The 9720-nt window shown below is 40.6% G+C and overlaps 1 long non-coding RNA gene across 1 annotated transcript; it reads right to left on the bottom strand.

Moving 5' to 3' along the window:
* Positions 1 to 457: 457 nt before the first annotated feature.
* Positions 458 to 8731, bottom strand: LOC148118795 (uncharacterized). Its single transcript, XR_015735758.1, has 2 exons — positions 8468 to 8731; positions 458 to 2326 (listed from the first exon to the last, which is right to left on the bottom strand). It is a non-coding gene; the product is annotated as an uncharacterized LOC148118795 (long non-coding RNA).
* Positions 8732 to 9720: the final 989 nt, after the last annotated feature.

Raw genomic sequence — 9720 nt, 5'->3', positions numbered from 1 at the left:
CCTTCTTGAAAACTGCCCCCACTGAGAACATCCTGCCACCCAAGAGCACTACCCACTTGCAGGAAGCTGTGTATCATGATGGAGTAGTGGACACGGGTTAGATTTTACCTTCTGGCCTGTCGTTCCATTTCTGGAAGGTCAACTCAGCTTCAGAGCCTTCTGCTCAATGAGCTGAGGCCTTTGCTGAATCCAAGGTATAATTTTTACCTTCAGGCTAACTCTTCCTACTTTCTCTGAGTTTGTGCCCTAACAAATCTCTTGTTTTCTAGTCTACATTTCCTGAGTTTCTAGAGACCCAACTGCAAAATATCTCAATTTACCCACATGGCCTCTTCTTGTAAAAGAAAACATATTACTTACCTATGCCATTTGAAGGCTATCTGTCACCAAAGCTTAAACCTGACATTTTGTGGAACACCCCCAAGTTAGCTCTATTAACGAATCAATCCCACACCAGTTATGTTTTAAGGGGTTATTTATTTGGCGGGGGGTAAAACTTACATACACCATAAACCGTCAGGAAGGGAGCCTAGTCGCTGGAGCAGGAGCCGGGAGCAGCAGCTGAGACCGAGCACCGGAACCAAGAGCCGGAACCAAGAGGGCCTTATCCGGAACTGCTTCTCTTTTTAAGAGAGAAATATACCACGCCCCAGTGGGCTGGTATTTCAGCAGCTATTGGCTGACGGAGCGGAAGTCGCTCCCCGCTGCACTGTGGGCTCCTGCTTCAGTGATTATTGGTTGAGGCAGCGGAAGTTACTCCCACAACACCTCCCCCTTTTGTTTAAGTAAGAGAGTTCTAAGCCTACTACGAAATTATATACAGTAAGTACAAACCTGCACAATTATATACAATAAATACAAATATCCTATTCTAACTAGCTTAAGTCTTGTATAAGAAATAACTTGGCCACGTCATAAAAGGAAAGTAACTACGTTTATATAATCTTCAATCCCATCAAAGATCTGAGAAGGGAAATAATGTTACCTAAGTAATTAGGAAGTGCAATCAAACTTCCAGAACATGTAACAAATCACAGAGACAACTGGCTACCTGGGCAATCACCCAAAATCACGTTTGCAGCGTTGAAGCAACCAACTTTGGCTAAGGCCTAACGTAACTGACATACCATTTTCAAAGGCAAGGAACTTTTCAAAACTATCTTATCCTGTCTTGGCAGGATATGACAGTCCTGTTTTATCCATTTACGGATACTCTGCAACTCTGTCAGTAGTTGAGGTATGGGCATTTCTTTACCCAAAGGCCAGTTCTACCAAGAAGAAAGGCTCCAGGTGGAGTGTCTTTGGTGCTCAACATTCTCTCGGGAATAGATCAGTGTTGCCAGGAAGGATTGTGTCTCCCTACCACAGAACTCTGAGTTAGATTAAAGGCCATTTTCTACAGCTCTTTGAAGAGGTTGAAGATTATCTATCTATACTGAATATAATCTCTATGTATCTAAAGAACCTGATTAGTCTAATTATAAATGACAAACTTAGATGACTATTGATCTATATTATTCTCAATATCTATCTAACTTAAAGACTGAAATAGTAAACAACTGTGCAATAAATGGGGACAATATGACCTCCAAATATAAACAATGTGCAAGTATACATTGCAATATGGTAAATATATATATCAATACATAAACAATATATAAGTATCTTAATCAGAGGTAGAAGTGTACAATGCAATATGGTAAAATATACATATATCAATACAATATATATATATGTCAATACATAAAAATGTTTTAAACAGAGGTAGAAGCATGTATGCATAAAATAGTCAACATAATTTAACTTTGTATCAATATATAAGAATCAATACCAATATATTTGTCAAAAACAATAACTCACAAGTACAAAGCTATTATCCCATAATCCAATTATCCCTCTTTTTTTTTTTTTTGATTCCTGCGCTTATAAAATTCCTCCCCCAACCCTCAACCCTATACTAATCATAACCAACCCCTAAATGATGTCCCTAAACCCAAGGACAAACTTTACTGGGAGAGGGGACGTCGTTCTCTAGAATTACTTCCAGCTGTCATGGGGGCGACGTTCTTTCTGGGGGATCCTGTGAAAGTAAAATGATGGTTAAATTTCAAGATCAATGTCTTTTAAAATTGCAAATAGTCTCTGAGTATTTTGTGGAGGTCTGGCCAGAATGTTGTACAAGATGTGCATCATTTCAGCTAACCACGTTGGCATCGTCTTGTGCAGCTGGTACTCAAAACAGGTCTTGTAGTAGCGCTATCAGTATCATGATGTCATATCAACCAGGTGGAGTTGTTGTTATGGGGCCCCATCTTCTTCCTGGAAACTTCAAATGTCACTGCAGGAAAAACTTATTGTTCATTGTGGAAAAATTAAACATTAATCATATATATTAATCATATATTAATATCATATATTATATGATTATAATAATATATAATCGTATATTAATCATATAGACATATACAGACATACATATATTCAATGAAAGACATGATAGATATATTCACTGAAAGGTATGATAGATATGAAGAAAAGTAAAAATGTTTTCTAAACTCATATTTCTTTCTGTCCCATATCATGGCTCTTGACATGAGACAGAAACTCCAGAAATTCTGGGTTTTTCTTTTAACAACAGGCTTGGAATTAGAGAGGGACTGAGCCAGAGTCCAACTCTAAAACCAGCTCTATAAATTTAGAAATATGATTTAGTATATTTTACTTACAGAACCTATTCAGTTTTCTTGATAGTCCTTATTGTGCCATTATTTTCCATCTGTCAGTATTCAGATATCCAGGGTCCCTTGAACTTTTCAAAAATCAGTGTTTTCCTGTGGAGATAAGAACAGAACCCTGCCCCCATTCTATATGTTTTTCTTACCAACTATGAATATCATCATTGTGGATGAGCTGTCATTTCTCCTTTCCAAGAGGTTTCTCCTCTTCAAATCGAACCTTTATTAATTTTGATGGTATCCACAATTTTTCTTCTCCTGTGGAAACAAGAGCAAAACCCCTTCCCCAACGTAGCACATCTCCTGGCCTCCATTGAGAGGTCAGCACGTCTTTGAAATAAACAGGTTGGTTTAGTTCAGAAGTTTTTTCCATTATCCAATGCCTCTCTGCTGCTGTTGTTCCTTTCTCATTAGCATTAAGAAAATTCAAGGTTAATAAAGCATTATGCAATCTATTTCTGGGGGTATCTTTCGTCCCTTTCTGTTTGTTTAGCATATCCTTTATAGTACGATTTGATCTTTCTATAACTGCTTGACCTGTAGGATTGTATGGTATACCTGTAACATGCTTAATATTATAATAAGCAAAAAATCGTTTCATTTTCCTAGATACATAAGCTGGACCATTATCTGTTTTTATTTGTGCAGGTATACCCATAATGGCCATAACTTCTAATAAATGTGTGATTACTGAGTCAGCTTTTTCTGAGCTTAAAGCGGTTGCCCACTGAAAGCCTGAATAAGTGTCAATGGTGTGATGTACATATTTTAACTTGCCAAATTCTGGAAAGTGAAACACATCCATCTGCCAAATTTCATTCCTTTTAATACCCTTTGGATTAGTCCCTGCAGGCAATGGTGTTTGGTTATAAAAAGAGCAAGTAGGACATTTCTTTACAATCTCCTTAGCTTGTTGCCATGTAATAGAAAACTCTTTTTTCAAGCCTTTGCTATTGACATGATGTTTTTTATGAAATTCAGATGCCTCCAGCACACTACCAATCAATAATTGATCAATATCTGCATTACCTTGTGCTAGAGGACCTGGCAGACCTGTATGGGATCGGATATGCATTATATACATAGGGCAGAGCCTGTTTCTGATCATGTCTTGTACCTGGATAAACAATGAGGTCAGTTCTGTATCATCAGGTATAAATTCAGCAGTTTCAATATGCAAAATAACTCTTTCTGCATATTGTGAGTCAGTAATTATATTAAGAGGTTCTTTAAAATCCCTAAGCACCATAAGGATGGCATATAATTCTGCTTTCTGGACAGAATCATAAGGACTTTGTTCCACTTTACTCAATTCTTCTGATTTGTAACCTGCTTTCCCTGATTTATTAGCATCGGTATAAAATGTATGGGCTCCGGTTATTGGAGCATCACAGACAATTCGAGGGAGGATCCAAGAAGTTCTCTTTATAAAGTTAAATCTCTTGCTTTTTGGGTAATTGTTATTGATTTCTCCCAAAAAATTAGCACAAGCTCTTTGCCATGGTTCATTGTCTTCCCACAACTTTTTTTTATCTCATCAGCAGTGAAAGGCACTATAATTTCTGATGGGTCTATACCTGCTAATTGACGAAGTCTCAATTTTCCTTTTATAATCAATTCAGAGACTTTTTCCACATAAGTTTTTAATTTTTTACTTGGTTTGTGTGGTAAAAAAATCCATTCTAAAATAGTATCTTCCCTCTGCATTAAAATTCCTGTAGGAGAAATTCTGGAAGGCAATATAACTAGAACGCAACTAAAATTTGGATTCACCCTATCTACATGTGCCTCCTGTAATTTTTCCTCAACCATCATCAGTTCCTTTTCTGCTTCAGCTGTTAACTCTCTGGGACTATTCAAATCTTTGTCACCATCTAAGGTTTTGTTTAAATGAATTATTAGATCAGGTGTTATCCCAACAGCTGGTCGTAGACTGGAAATGTCTCCTAATAATCTTTGAAAGTCGTTAAGCGTTCGTAACCGGTCTCTCCTGATTTGTGCCTTTTGAGTCTTAATTCTTTGTAAGCCTATTTTATAACCTAAATAATTAACAGAATCTCCTCTCTGAATTTTTTCAGGAGCAATTTGCAATCCCCATTTAGGTAATACTAGTTTTACTTCTTCAAACAGCCTTTCTAAGGTATCTTTGTTTTGATCAGATATCAGGATATCATCCATATAGTGGTATATTATGGACGTAGGAAATTGTTTGCGTATAATTTTCAATGGTTGGCTTACAAAATATTGGCACAGGGTGGGAGAGTTCAACATTCCCTGTGGGAGGACGGTCCACTGGTACCTCCTTGCAGGCTGAGAGTTATTATAGGTAGGCACTGTGAAGGCAAACTTTTCTCTATCTTTTTCTTGTAATGGTATAGTGAAGAAACAATCTTTCAGATCAATAACTATAAGAGGCCATCCCTTTGGTAACAGGGAGGGCAGAGGAATTCCAGATTGCAGAGGGCCCATAGGTTGAATAACCTTGTTGATAGCTCTAAGATCTGTCACCATTCTCCATTTACCAGATTTTTTCTTAACAACAAACACAGGAGAGTTCCAAGGGCTGGTAGATTCTTCTATATGTCCAGCATCTAATTGCTCTTGTACCAGCTGTTCTAAAGCCTGTAACTTTTCCTCAGCTAAAGGCCACTGTTTAGTCCATATTGGTTTCTCAGTCAACCATTGTAGAGGCATGGCTGTTGGTACCTCTGAAGAGCCATCAATTGTGTTGTGTTCTTGTATAGCTCTAATGGCTGGTTTCCGCCATCTGTAATATCTTGTAATATTGTCCTCAGAAATATGGGCTCTGGAAGCAGCAGGAATGTTAATTTGGGTATTCCATTGCTGCAATAGGTCACGGCCCCACAAATTCACTGCAATATTTGCTACATATGGCCTTAGTTTTCCTATTTGTCCGTCTGGACCTATACAATTGACCCATCTCGTGCTTTGTCTTACTCGAGATAGGGTTCCAATTCCTAAGAACTGAATATCTACCTCCTGAAGAGGCCAATGCGGATGCCAAGACTCTGGTGTAATGATACTTACATCCGCACCTGTGTCCAGTAAGCCAGTAATAAGTTTGCCATTTACACACACTCTTAGCTGTGGCCTTTGTTCATTTATAGACGTCTGCCAGAATATTCGTTTACTTTGTCCTCTTAGATTTCTTGATTCATTCACCACATTTAACTCATCCTTCAGGCCGTTATTGCTTTTAACAGCAGGCATGGGGCATTCTAATTTCCCTGAAGAGGCATGTTCTCTGCAGTGATCGGAAATGACTGGACCACATTTGCCATGGGGGCCTTCGAGAGGCCCCCTATTGAGTTTCCCGATGGCAACGGGTTGCCCTGTTTATCTCTTGTTGACCTACACTCATTCGTCCAATGCCTGCCCTTTCCACATCTCCTACATAAACCTGAAGGCTGAGTCCTCCTATTCCTGTTATTCCTAGAAGAGGCATTATTCCTGGACTTCCATTGTCTGCAGTCCCTTTTCATGTGTCCCATTTTGCCACAATGAAAGCATTTTGTAATCTGATGTCTCCTTTTACCTTTGGAAATTGCTTCTTGTACCCATGTTTCATTGCCATAATCAAATGTATCAACATTCATTGTATGTAAAACCCATTCGTCCAAAGGCGCTGATCTGAGCTTTAAAGGCCCCAGGATCCTTTTGCATTCTACATTGGCATTCTCATAAGCCAAAGACTCAATTACTATATTTCTTGCTTCTGGATCAGGTATCCCTATTTGTACAGCCTTAGTTAGTCGTTGCAAAAAGTCACTAAAGGGTTCTCTCTGACCCTGTTTGACCCTGACATACGATTCTACTCTCTGACCTGAGTCTTGAACCCTGTCCCAGGCCCTTAGAGCTGCTGTAGCACATATGGATAAAATGTTTTCATCATAAAGAGCTTGTTCCTGAGGATCAGAGTAAGGTCCTTCCCCTAGAATTTGATCTAGAGAAACCTCAATTCCTTTCGCTGATTCTTGTTGTTGTAAAAGTCTGGCCTCTTGTTTGAATAGGCATTTGAAATGCCATAAAGGTCCGTTCTCAAGGACAGCTGATGTGAGCTGGTTCCAATCTTTAGGGGTGGCCCTGTTGCTCAGAGCCCAGGATTTTAACATCTCCCTAACAAAGGATGAATGTAGTCCATAATTCACAATTGCTTGTTTAAATTCTTTCAGATCATTCATACGTATAGGCTCCCATGTATGTTCTTTAACGACCTTAGGGTTTTTGGAGCCAGTTATCTTTTCTGATGTTATTACTGGAAAGGCAGGTATAACTCTATGTAGACTGAGAGTTTTTTGAGGTGAAGGTTGCCTTTCTACCTTTTGCTCCTGTTCATCAGAGTCTATGATTTCCTCAATCTTATTAAATCTGCTCACCATTGCCTTCTGTAAGTCCTGAATCTCCTGTCCAGTATTATGCTCCAAAGCCTTCATTAACGATTCTAAGGCATGGAGCTTGTCCGTCAGAGACACGATATCCTCCTTGGACATAATCCTCATGGCATGTACTGTGCCTTCTTGTATGGAAATCCTGTCAATTAATCTATCATACCCTTTTGATAAAGTCCGATTTTCACATTCAATGGTTATAATCCTCTCAGCTAATGTTTCAGCACTTACAGTCATGGACTGGAGGTTATGCGTCATTTTGGTTGTCCCCTCCTCCAGGGCAGTGACGCTCCCTTCTAAAGAAGCAATATCAGACTGTACCTTCTTGATATTTTGGCCAGTTGACCGAGTCATATCAAACAAAGATCTATTCTCCTCCTTGAGAACTCCAAACTCTGATCTAGTCTCCTCTTTGAAATCTCCAAACTCTTTTTTGAGGAGGTTGGTATCAGTCTGAATTGTTCTTAAGGTTTTAATCTCTGCCCTCAGCATTGTAGATTCAGTCTGTAAGGACTGTATCTTTCTTATAAAATAGCCAAACACCAGAAAAGCAACAGATCCCAGGAATAACAAAGTAAGAGGAATATCTGAGACATCCTTCAGAATATCCTCCATAGCGCAACTGAAAAAACCATTGAACTTTTGGATAGTAATATTTTCCGACATTTTCAATCAAAGGAAATTGTACTTGTATGTATGTATGTATGTATTTATTTTCAACCGAAAAGAAAAATCTTACCTGTAATGACCGTTGCCTGCCAGTAGGAGGTGGGGCGCACCTGAATCCACGTGGCAGTGATGTTGATTGAGGAAGTAAACTCTAGAATATATACACTCAAATCCAGAGGTTAAATCCACAGATCACAAAAGGTCAGAGAGCTTCTAGTGGCCAATAAACAAGGCAATAAACAAGGCCCTGCTGCTCTGTTCAACCGGATGCAGAGGGTCGTGACACAGCCACTGCGCTGTTGCTAAAGAGGCCTAGTGCTTTGGGCCCCGTGTCCCTGTGCTGGGATTAAGGGTCAAGCTGCTTTCAGCACTCCTAATCAGTTATGGGTTTCAAACAGCTTGCTGGAACTTCAAAGGGAGCTTGCGCTGTGAGCTCTTTGACTCACGTTGCAAGGAGAAATTTAAAAATCCGTGCCGAACAGGGCAAAGTAAGCCGGCAGAGACTGTCCGGACCTGTGTATCCTGGGAGGCCGAGCTGGGGGTGGGGGGGTGGGGCGGTTCTTAAACCAAACGCTGGGCGCCAATTATTAACGAATCAATCTCACACCAGTTATGTTTTAAGGGGTTATTTATTTGGCGGGGGGTAAAACTTACATACACCATAAACCGTCAGGAAGGGAGCCTAGTCGCTGGAGCAGGAGCCGGGAGCAGCAGCTGAGACCGAGCACCGGAACCAAGAGCCGGAACCAAGAGGGCCTTATCCGGAACTGCTTCTCTTTTTAAGAGAGAAATATACCACGCCCCAGTGGGCTGGTATTTCAGCAGCTATTGGCTGACGGAGCGGAAGTCGCTCCCCGCTGCACTGTGGGCTCCTGCTTCAGTGATTATTGGTTGAGGCAGCGGAAGTTACTCCCACAACATAGCTCAAGAGTTGCATCGAAGCAGGGCTCAGGGCAGACACTATCATCTCACCATTTGGGAGGATCAGGTGTTCAAGGACATCCTTGGCTATATAATGAGTAAGAAGGCAGCCTGGGCTACATGAAACACTACCTCACAAAACCAAGAAAACAAGCAAAAACACCAAACAAGGCTGACAGGGAGATTTTGTTTATCTCTGACTTGATTTCCTACTGAAACTGCCTTTATTTGCCCTTCTCTCTGGTGTGCTCTGCCCTCAGTTAGCTACATGTATTTGAAACAGCAGCATAGGCATGCTTCATGTGGCCCTAAGCAAGATCTTTATATTAGCACTTCACAGTATAGAGTGTCAACTCTGGAAAGCCCCTCATAAGTAATACTGTTTAAGAATGACCGTGTTGTGATTTTGTTAGATTAACATTGGCTATCAGAGAGACCACATCACCAGGACTGAACAACTGGTGTGCAGACGTTAGCTCTGGGTATCACATGAAGGTGTAGGGTGGGGACTGATAGCTGCCACCTCAGCATCCTTGATGGTTCCATTCTCTCCCTTTGCAAGACAGACCTGACTTAAGGCCGAACTTGTCCGAGGTTGTATGGCAGCGGGAGTTCCAACTGGAATCTGTAAGTCCCCCTGACCAGCCTGGTCTCTGTCATGGCAAGCATTGTATTTAATTTCACTCTCTGCATCTTGTCTGTTCCACCCCTGGTCTGCTGGAGCTCATAGGTTTGGAATCACATTCAAGCCCCGTCCTCCTTCTACCTCCATTGTTGTGTGTGAGCATGATTCCTGAGGCCCAGTCTGTAGAATTAGTTTCTGCTTCCTCCATGTCTAGCTCACACAATGTCCTCCCAAAGATGGCATGGCTTCACCTGTGAGTAAAGTTTATGCATTTATTTCTGTTCATACACAACTGTGCCACTCACGTAAGCACTGCCATTGCATGGCCATAGGGACTTAGTGTGTGGGATTTGGATTGTAG

Source organism: Myodes glareolus, chromosome 20 (assembly GCF_982192425.1).
Source record: "Myodes glareolus chromosome 20, mMyoGla1.1, whole genome shotgun sequence".
Lineage (NCBI taxonomy): Eukaryota > Metazoa > Chordata > Mammalia > Rodentia > Cricetidae > Myodes > Myodes glareolus.
This window is presented reverse-complemented; position numbering and strand designations above follow the sequence as displayed.